The following is an 11,056-nucleotide window of genomic DNA, read 5'->3' as shown; positions in this document are numbered from 1 at the left end:
AGTTGGGCATCTCCGGCGCGGCCCACGCTTGGATTGCGTCCTACCTGACAGGTCGCTCCTACCAGGTGGCGTGGCGAGAATCTGTCGCTCACGCGCTCTCACCACTGGTGTCCCCCAGGGCTCTGTTCTAGGCCCTCTCCTATTCTCGCTATACACCAAGTCACTTGGCTCTGTCATAACCTCACATGGTCTCTCCTATCATTGCTATGCAGACGACACACAATTAATCTTCTCCTTTCCCCCTTCTGATGACCAGGTGGCAAATCGCATCTCTGCATGTCTGGCAGACATATCAGTGTGGATGACGGATCACCACCTCAAGCTGAACCTCGGCAAGACGGAGCTGCTCTTCCTCCCGGGGAAGGACTGCCCATTCCATGATCTCGCCATCACGGTTGACAACTCCATTGTGTCCTCCTCCCAGAGCGCTAAGAACCTTGGCGTGATCCTGGACAACACCCTGTCGTTCTCAACTAACATCAAGGCGGTGGCCCGTTCCTGTAGGTTCATGCTCTACAACATCCGCAGAGTACGACCCTGCCTCACACAGAAAGCGGCGCAGGTCCTAATCCAGGCACTTGTCATCTCCCGTCTGGATTACTGCAACTCGCTGTTGGCTGGGCTCCCTGCCTGTGCCATTAAACCCCTACAACTCATCCAGAACGCCGCAGCCCGTCTGGTGTTCAACCTTCCCAAGTTCTCTCACGTCACCCCGCTCCTCCGCTCTCTCCACTGGCTTCCAGTTGAAGCTCGCATCCGCTACAAGACCATGGTGCTTGCCTACGGAGCTGTGAGGGGAACGGCACCGCAGTACCTCCAGGCTCTGATCAGGCCCTACACCCAAACAAGGGCACTGCGTTCATCCACCTCTGGCCTGCTCGCCTCCCTACCACTGAGGAAGTACAGTTCCCGCTCAGCCCAGTCAAAACTGTTCGCTGCTCTGGCCCCCCAATGGTGTAACAAACTCCCTCATGACGCCAGGACAGTGGAGTCAATCACCACCTTCCGGAGACACCTGAAACCCCACCTCTTTAAGGAATACCTAGGATAGGATAAATTAATCCTTCTCACCCCCCCCCCTTAAATTATTTAGATGCACTATTGTAAAGTGGCTGTTCCACTGGATGTCATAAGGTGAATTCACCAATTTGTAAGTCGCTCTGGATAAGAGCGTCTGCCAAAGACTTGAATGTAATGTAATGTAATGCAGCATTGACGGTCCCCATGAACACAGTGCTTCCATCATTCTTAAATGGAAGACGTTGGGAACCACCTAGACTCTTCCTAGAGCTGGCCACCCAGCCAAACTGAGCAATCGGGGGAGAAGGGCCTTGGTCAGGGAGTTGACCAAGAACCTGATGGTCACTCTGACAGAGCTCTAGAGTTCCTCTGTGGAGATGGAAAACCTTCCAGAAGGACAACCATCTCCGGCAGCACTCCACCAATCAGGCCTTTATGGTAGAGTGGCCAGACGGAAGCCACACCTCAGTAAAAGGCACTTGACAGCTCGCTTGGAGTTTGACAAAAGGCACCTAAAGGACTCGGACCATGAGAAACAAGATTGGTCTCTGGTCTGATGAAACCAAAATTGAACTCTTTGGCCTGATGCCAAGCATCAAGTCCGGAGGAAAACTGGCACCATGCCTACAGTGAAGCATGGTGGTGGCAGCATCATGCTGTGAGGATATTTTTCAGTGGCAGGGACTGGGAGACTAGTGAGGGTTGAGGGAAAAATGAATGGAGCAAAGTACAGAGAGATTCTTGACGAAAACCTGCTCCAGATCACTCAGGACCTCAGAATGGGGCAACGGTTCACCTTCCAATAGGACAATTTTATTTTTTATTTTATTTTACCTTTATTTAACTAGGCAAGTCAATTAAGAACAAATTCTTATTTTCAATGACGGCCTAGGAACAGTGGGTTAACTGCCTGTTCAGGGGCAGAACGACAGATTTGTACCTTGTCAGCTCGGGGGTTTGAACAATGACCCTAAGCACACATCCTAGACAATGCAGGAGTGGCTTCGGGACAAGTTTCTGAATGTCCTTGAGTGGCCCAGACAGAGCCCGGACTTGAACCCAATCAAACATCTCTGGAGAGACCTGAAAATAGCTGTGCAGCAACTCTCCCCATACAACCCGACAGAGCTTAAGAGTATCTGCAGAGAAGAATGGGAGAAGCTCCCCAAATACAGGCTTGTAGCGTCATACCCAATAAGACAGTAATCGCTTCCAAAGACGCTTCAACAAAGTACTGAGTAAAGGGTCTGAATACCTATCACATTTACATATTTCAGTTTTTTATTTTTAATACATTTACAAAAAATTCTAAAACCTGTTCTTGCTTTGTCATTATGGGGTATTGTGTGTAGATTGATAAGGGGGGAAACTATTTAATCAATTTTAGAAACAGGCTGTAACAACAAAATGTGGAAAAAGTCAAGGGGTCTGAATACTTTTCGAATGCTCTGTATATATATAGTGCATATTTTATGTGTGTTTACTGTCTGTATATTCTGTTTACTGTGGCAGCACCATTTCACAGAGTCAAATTCCTGTACATGCAAATGTGTTTGGTGAATAAAGGTGATTCCTTGAAGGAGGAAGAAGTAGCGATTGCAGTGCCATCCGGCTCACAGAAGGCACAGAGTGGAGAGTACCTGTCAGGTGAGCCAACAGCGATGACACACATTGTATTTGAGATATTATACTTCCTTGCAGTCAACATTTGCTAGAAATAGTCCTCTGTCCAGTGCGTTTAGAATTGTCCATGCTCCCTGACTGCCTAGGTTTTGTTAGACTTGTATCAAGCTGGACAGAGTGAAGAGACTGAATGTAGGTCCATTATCATTTCAACACAGTTTAGATTTGGTTTGAGTCCTTTCAATGTCATTTAGAATAATAATAAAACAAATCAGAAGATAAAATAAATTATTCTGGGCCAGATTGAATGGGCTCGTGGGCCAGATTGAATGGGCTCGTGGGCCAGATTGAATGGGCTCGTGGGCCGGATTGAATGGGCTCGTGGGCCGGATTGAATGGGCTCGTGGGCCAGATTGAATGGGCTCGTGGGCCGGATTGAATGGGCTCGTGGGCCGGATTGAATGAGCTCGTGGGCCGGATTGAATGGGCTCGTGGGCCGGATTGAATGAGCTCGTGGGCCGGATTGAATGAGCTCGTGGGCCGGATTGAATGAGCTCGTGGGCCGGATTGAATGAGCTCGTGGGCCAGATTGAATGAGCTCGTGGGCCGGATTGAATGGGCTCGTGGGCCGGATTGAATGAGCTCGTGGGCCGGATTGAATGAGCTCGTGGGCCGGATTGAATGAGCTCGTGGGCCGGATTGAATGGGCTCGTGGGCCGCATTCATCTGTGGTGTATCCAATCTATACTAGCCTAAACTAGACCTAGGAAAAACAAGATTACAATAAAGGATGACTGTGGTATCATATTATGGAGAGTTGACGTTGATGGAAATGTAGCTGTGACCTCAAGGGGTGATGTTGATGTTACCAGGAATTATGATGCTCAAACTGTACCTTAAACAAAGTCTGATGTAAAGTTTATACAAATTCTTATTTACATATGATTTGGTTTTTCTCAATGAATGATATTGTCACTATATATGACAGTTAGGCTCCTTACTGGCACCCCGGGATGTAGCACATTCACACCATTAGTAAGTCTCAAATCATTTAAGTATGCATGACACTGTGCATTTATTCCTTCTATCACTATTTTGTGTTCATGGATGCCAAGGGAAGCCAGGCTTCCCCCAAAATAAAATAAAAATGTATCTCACAGGAGAAAGCATCCTAGCGAGCAAAACAGCGCCCTCTGTCTCTCTACGTGTCTATCTTATTCTGTCTGGTCCAAAGGAGTACGACATTGTTGCTATCCATAGCATTGAAGGCAAGTGAAGCCAACGTGCATCTGGCCTCCCTTGACCATAAAAGTATAAAACAAGCATTGAGCTAAGCGAGCTCAACTGTGAGTGGTCCTGGCCCACCAAAAAAAAGTGTCAAGTGTAACGGATGTAAAACGGCTAGCTTAGTTAGCGGTGCACGCTAAATAGCGTCTCAATCGGTGACGTCACTTGCTCTGAGACCTTGAAGTAGTGGTTCCCTTTGTTGTTTGTAGTGGTTCCCCCTTGGAATTGGCTTTTTTCTAAGTAACCATTAGGGTGAGTCAACATGTTTTTCTACTTTTACTCACACAGAAATCAGAATCATTGGCAGCCACAACATATTTAGTTTACATTGATTGGATAAAATTGTTTTGGTATATTTTAGTTGACACTGTATTAGACTCCGCAGAGGTTATTTGATGATGTTCAAATGTTGAAGTTTTGCTGGAATAGTGGAGGCAGCTCCCGTTTTACATTTTGAGCCCTTTTTTCTCCCCAATTTTGTGGTAATCCATTGGTAGTCACAGTCTTATCTCATCGCTGCAACTCCCGTACGGACTCAGGAGAGGCGAAAGCCGAGAGCCGTGCTTCCTCCGAAACACAACACAACCCAACCAAGCCGCACTGCTTCTTGACACAATGCCCACTTAACCCGGAAGCCAGCCGCACCAATGTGTAGGAGGAAACACCGTACACCTGACAACCTTGTCAGCGTGCACTGCGCCCGGCCAGCCACACAAGGACATCCCTGCCGGCCAAATTGTGGTCCGCCACAGCCGGCTGCAACAGAAGCTGGACTCAAACCCCAGAATCTCTAGTGACACAACTAGCACTGCATTCTTAGACCACTGTGCCGCTCAGGAGGCAGCTCCTGTTTTCTTGGCGACTTGTGCTAACTCTCTGTGGTCTGAAAATGTCGTAAACATTAACTTGCTTGACCATGCTGCAGGTCATATAACGGTACACGCAATATGCTTTGTGGACTTCATTGGACAGAGCTATCTGGTTTTGTGATAAAACAAAGGTGTGGTTGAGTTTATTCTGCCACTTTGTCTTATTGTCCCGGCCTTTATATAACGGTCGCAAGGACAATTAATTAACAGGTTATAGAGCAAACAAGCAATTATCACAACATATGTTGAAATATGTCTTTCTTTTGTTTGGGGGGGGGGCTTCACCAGTGATTTTACCCACGTACTGGTACTGATAAGTAAACAGTTCACTGTTAGTCTACACCTGTTGTTTACGAAGCATGTGACAAATACATTATGATTTGATTTTGACGTGGAGTTTTCTGTGTCTCCCTTCAACTGCCATGTGGTGGCACCAAACTCTTCCTCTAAATGAGGATTTCTTGTGGCAGTGGAACGTCCATCCAAACTGTTCACCAGTCTTCCTCATTATTGTGCAGATAAATAAAGATGTTTGTGAAAACACTTTGAGCATATTCACTGTCACATATGTATGTCCAATAATTCAAGGTTAATTTGTTTCATACGGCTAATTTAGGGTACATTCTTAAAGAACTGCTATACATTTTGCCCTCTATAATTATTAAAAACAGTTCAGACTTTGAGCCTTCATTAGGAACATGCACCTTGGCTGGACTGCAAATAGCGACAGACTGGATGCTTCTATTTTGCATGAGTCGGTTAGAAACTAGAAACCATTCTACATTTTAAGTTAATTGTAATGATGTGGAAACAACATTGCATCAAAACACATTAATTTCACATGTGAAGTGTTCCACAAACACTTGTTTTCACATGAAAATTCACATGTGAGTTGTTCTATAGATTCATGTATACATGACAACACATTCAAGCCAGATAGATGCCTCCCCCGCCCCCGTCCATCTGATTTAAACAGAAACAACAGGGGAGGCATGCGAGAGAACACAACGTCACAATCATAAAAAATACATTCTCTGGGTGTTGGAAAACGCAAGGCCTTCAAAACACAACAGTCTGTTACCACAGCAACGGCTCAGCTGGAAGCTGACTGGATCCAGGGTCATCAACCAGGGGGTGAGAGATTGTGGACAGGGGATGTCGAGATTCTCCAGCCTCTATCCTGATCCAAGCTCTGAATCATCCCACAGCTTGTTTGTTGAACTTTGTGTGTGTGTGTGTGTGTGTGTGTGTGTGTGTGTGTGTGTGTGTGTGTGTGTGTGTGTGTGTGTGTGTGTGTGTGTGTGTGTGTGTGTGTGTGTGTGTGTGTGTGTGTGTGTGTGTGTGTGTGTGTGTGTGTGTGTGTGTGTGTGTGTGTGGTGATTCATCTAGGAGAATTTTGACCTTGAAAGGAAAACAATGAATGTCTCCCAATGAGATAAATGTTGGCTGGCGTTTGGCCCTTCAGTCTTTGTTATGGATCCCTCGGCTGTTTCTCAAATACTCTTTCAGCAAGTTATAGGGTAGTCAATGAGACTAACTATACTCTGACTATGGCCACATGAGTAGAACTGTCAGGATATATTTCACATGTTTGAGGAATCTGTGTGATTTGGATCGACCACATTGTTTGTATCTACCTCTGGATGAGAAGCCTGAATCCTGTCCCTTCCGCCTCCCCTCCTCTCCTGTGCTGTCAACGCTTGGCTCTGGTCTCCATTACAGCCCTTGAATGTATCAGCTTCAGCTAATATTAGAAGAAGAAAAACAACAAAGGAAAGGAAAATAAAATAAGCCTTTTTTTCTTTCAGGGGGCTCGTCAGTCTGACCCAAAAGTTTAGCACATTTCGTGACGTGCCTAGGAACCTCGCCATGTGCCGGGGGCTGTGACCTCACGTGGGCTTGCCGATCTAAGGCATGTGTGGCGAAGGTTTTGGGATCCACACCCCCTACTGTTTCACGGGATACACCCAAGCACAAAAAAAGGCGGGAGGGAAATTAGAGAGTGATTCCCCGGCTATGCCGGCATTCTGACAGCTCTTGCTCCTTCATGCTTCTTCTCCCTCCATAGTATCTGTGCAGTGTCATTCAGTTAGATGGGTGTTGTGAGCATGGAGGCAAGGAGTGGCCAAGGCTCTTCCTGATGGTTGCAGTCTGCTCTTCCTCTGAGAACAGGATGTGTGGAGTGGTCTAGTGTAGTGTGTAACATTAGTGTAGATATCTTATATCTCAAACAACATTTTTACCTGACAGCAGAATCACTCCGTGCCAATGTGCACATCCTACATTATATTGGCAATGAGTAGTGAACAGGCTTTGACCTGTGTCAAGTAGCTTTCTATATCAGTTTGTTTTTCACATTCACGCATCTACTAAGAACACATCAACAGCAGTACCATTAACAACAACATTTTTTCTAAAGGTAGATAGATAGATTGGACTCCCTAAGGGCTGATTCGATGGACATGCCCTCCTGTGTTCTGAGGATGCCGTTGTCCAGGCTGTTCTCATAGACTAGACATAACATAGTAAACAGAAATCCGGGACACTCAAATTAGAAATATATGTTACGTTTGGTATGTTTACATAAGACTGGATGGCAAAAATGAAAGGTTGCGTGAACGAATCTCGTCACGGACAACTTTAATTTAGCTAATTAGTGACTTTGCAACTACTTATTACTTTTTAGCTACTTTGCAGCTACATAGCATGTTAGCTAACCCTTCCCCGAAACTTAACCCTTTAACCTAACTCCTAACCTTAACCCTAACGTATAACCCTTAATGCTAACCCCTAGCCTAGCTAACGTTAGCATTAGCCACCTAGCTAACGTTAGCATTAGCCACCTAGCTAATGTTAACCACAACAAATTGCAATTTGTAACAGCATACAAATTGCAATTCGTAACATAGCATAAAAATTGTAATTTGTAACATATCATACATATTCTAATTCGTAACATATCATACATATTGTAATTTGTATCATATCCTACAAAATGGATGATGGACAACCACAAATGAATACATATCACACCAAACGTAACATATCATACTAATTTGAGTGTCCAGGATTTTCATTTACTATGTTATATCTCCCCCTTAGTCCAGGTTGCAGGCCTTTGTCAATTTGTTCCTATTGGACATATCCCAAGACCAGTGACGAATGGTATCTGTGGAAGAAATATGACTGGCTTTAAGGGTAGAGAGAGAGAGAGATCATGTGATTAGTGATATCTACCATGCCAACTTGTTTCTTACTGTAGTTCTGAGCTTGTAGCTTCTCTCTCTGTCTCTCTAGCTCCCCCTCTCGCTCGCTCTCTCTCTCTCTCTCTCTCTCTCTCCTCCTATCTCACTGAGCTCCAGACCCACTGCCCATCAGCAACGTCTATCTCTTTCTCTAATGGAAAAGGTGACTCCTCTGAACAGAGAGAACAGAGCCACAGGGGTTCTGCTCTTGCCCTTCTCAATATAGAGAATCATCTCTATTACAAAATGGTCTGTGATGATTTAAAACCAGCCCAGGGTGGAAACATTAGAGAATAATGCTTCTGATGATGAGGATCCCGGCCTCTGCCTGTTTTCATATGTCAGCTTTTATTTAAAGCCATTGTGGGGTTTAATTGTGAGCCATTGAGGAGGATTGATGGGTGCTGCATCAGTAATCCTTTCCCAGTTCATACCTGAAGATGCCAAGGACTGGGAAAGGAGCAGTAGAAATTACATCACACATGGTTTCATGAAATTAACTTGAAGAAATAAAATGCTAAATAGCTAAGCCATTATTAATTGCTGTTGTTGTGGTTTGGAAATCTTGTTTGTACCAAGAGATAATTTGATATTTCATCAAGAACCTGTGCACACTTTTATGGTTAAAGTGTACAGCAATTTCCAACCATTTATTAACATACAACATCACCAGTTTGCAATAAAAGGGAAGGGAGAGGACACATGAATAGTCTGGTCTGGTGTCTTCTTTGTGAACATGGAAGAACTTGAGCGTTAGTTAGCATGTTAAAGAACAGCAGAATGGCTGATAGAATATTCCTGTGGTGTTATGGACCATATGGAGGCATGTCCTGTTTTCAGTCTGAACTGGGGTTTACCATCAAAGTGGTCATAGTCATTTTAATATGTCTGAGTGCATTCTATAGGATTTCTCCCCTATGAAGACCCTGCTGTGTTGGAAGTGGTGCGGGGCTCACCACAGACACAGGCTAATAGGACCATGATGTGCCCCTGATCCTTACTGCTATATTGAAGCTGTCTCCTGTCCTGTTACCCGACCACGCTATGCTGCTGAGGGGAGAGAGAGAGACCTGGAAACAGCAGTCAGACCTGTGGAATCTCACAGAGGAACTGAAACTCATAAACATGCCCCCTCCACCTCCCATCACTGGCTCTTTGTAAAGAATCGGAACACTCAGTGAGGGTCTGCGTATCACTCTGCCCTCCTGTGTAGCTCAGTTGGTAGAGCATGGTGCTTTCAGGGGACCAGTACACAGAAAAGTATGAAAATTTATGCACTCACTACTGTACATTGCTCTGGAAAAGAGCATATGCTGAATGACTAAAATTATGTTTGACTCTGCTGCAGACTCAAGTACCTTTCTGGAAGGTGTTCTCTTCTCATCCACACCCTCTGTGATGTCAGGTCACCACTCTGGCGGCAGTCAACATCAACAACCTGTGAAAAGGCTAATTGAAAAGATGCCTCCCTTTTATTGTCCCGCAGGACTCATGCTAAGCTGAGCTGAACTGGGTTTAAGAAAAAGCCCTTGTGAAGTGATTGATGTTGTGCGGATGATGTCTCAACTCATAAATTAGCTCTCTCCCGTGAATCTGGTCTCCTCTCTTCTCTGTGTCTTTTAAAGAGAGGAATTCCTGGGTATTTGGCGAACAGGCAGCTAGCGTTAAATCACAAAGATGGATGACTGCCTGGCCAGTCTGATTTTTCCTTGCCTGTGTTTTCACTTCAGGCATGTGTCAACAAAAGCAGCCATGCAAAAGACTTCCCTTTGATTCGGGAGGCTGGCAAGCAGTGTGTTGCCGTAGCGATAGTAGATCGTGGAGTATCTGAGGCTATTGTCACATAGCAGTATAATCTATACCACAGGAGGTTGGTGGCACCTTAATTGGGAGAACGGGCTTGTGGTAATGGTGGGAGCGGAATAGGTGGAATGGTATCATGTACATTAAACACATGGTTTCCATGGTTTCCATGTGTTTGATGTCATTCCATTTGTTCCGGTCATTATTATGAGCCGTCCTCCCCTCAGCAGCCTCCTGTGATCTATACATTCTGTATCAGCTGGCTGGGAACTACGGCGTTAAACTATACCCAGTATCTTTGTGTTTCGTCGACACACTTCATTTCAGTTAGTTAAAACCACTTCTGGTCTCTACAACTGGTTTGTGCTTTAATGACTTTCCTATTTCAGCTACAGACATCTCTCCATGCTGACCTCAGAGCCATATAAACACTCAACTGGTGGACCTGTGATATGGTCTGAACTATACAGTATGTGCGTGATCTAACAACATAACCACTCCTACAGCAGGGCATGGGCTATAGTGAGGATATTTTGAGTTAGCTAGTGAATGTGATGAAGCTGGAACTGCTTGAGTGGACAGGTGAGTTCTCCATTCTGATAAAACTGAAATATAAGTGTTTCTATTTCCAGAGTCTAAGGTAATCAAGTTTCATAGGACTCTAGTATTTAAAGGACTTTGCGCAAAGGCACCCTGGTATAGTATTTCTGTCAGTCAAACATGGGGCAGACACAGACGACAGCTTTTTCAGCCACCTCAATAGAGTAGAGAAATCACCTCTGAAGTGAGACAGCTGGAATAGTGATTACATTTACAGAATGTTGTGTGTGTGATTTTATTGAGAAAGTTGATGATTGCTTCTTCATAATTAAGTTGTCACCAAAATATCACTCCAAAATACACCATAGCCCTACACCACAGTGTTGATGTCAAAACATGTTTTTTCCCGTTCTGGAAAATGAATCAGTTTTTCTTTAAGAGGCCTGGTTGTGTGAGTGAGTGAGTGAGTGAGTGAGTGAGTGAGTGAGTGAGTGAGTTAGAGGTGGTGGTACTGCATTATGCTACAGGGCTGGATAAAGCAGTGAGCACCACAGAAACATATGGTGTTTGTTTAGAGTGGGGAGGGAGGTTCCCTCAGCTTTGTTCTCCTTAAATACAGCTGAATGTCAGGTGATGTGTCGAGTCTCTAGAATGTTTGACTGTGAGAAG

Source organism: Oncorhynchus masou, chromosome 7, assembly GCF_036934945.1.
Source record: "Oncorhynchus masou masou isolate Uvic2021 chromosome 7, UVic_Omas_1.1, whole genome shotgun sequence".
In the NCBI taxonomy this organism is placed as follows: domain Eukaryota; kingdom Metazoa; phylum Chordata; class Actinopteri; order Salmoniformes; family Salmonidae; genus Oncorhynchus; species Oncorhynchus masou.
Note: the sequence above shows the minus strand (reverse complement) of the source record.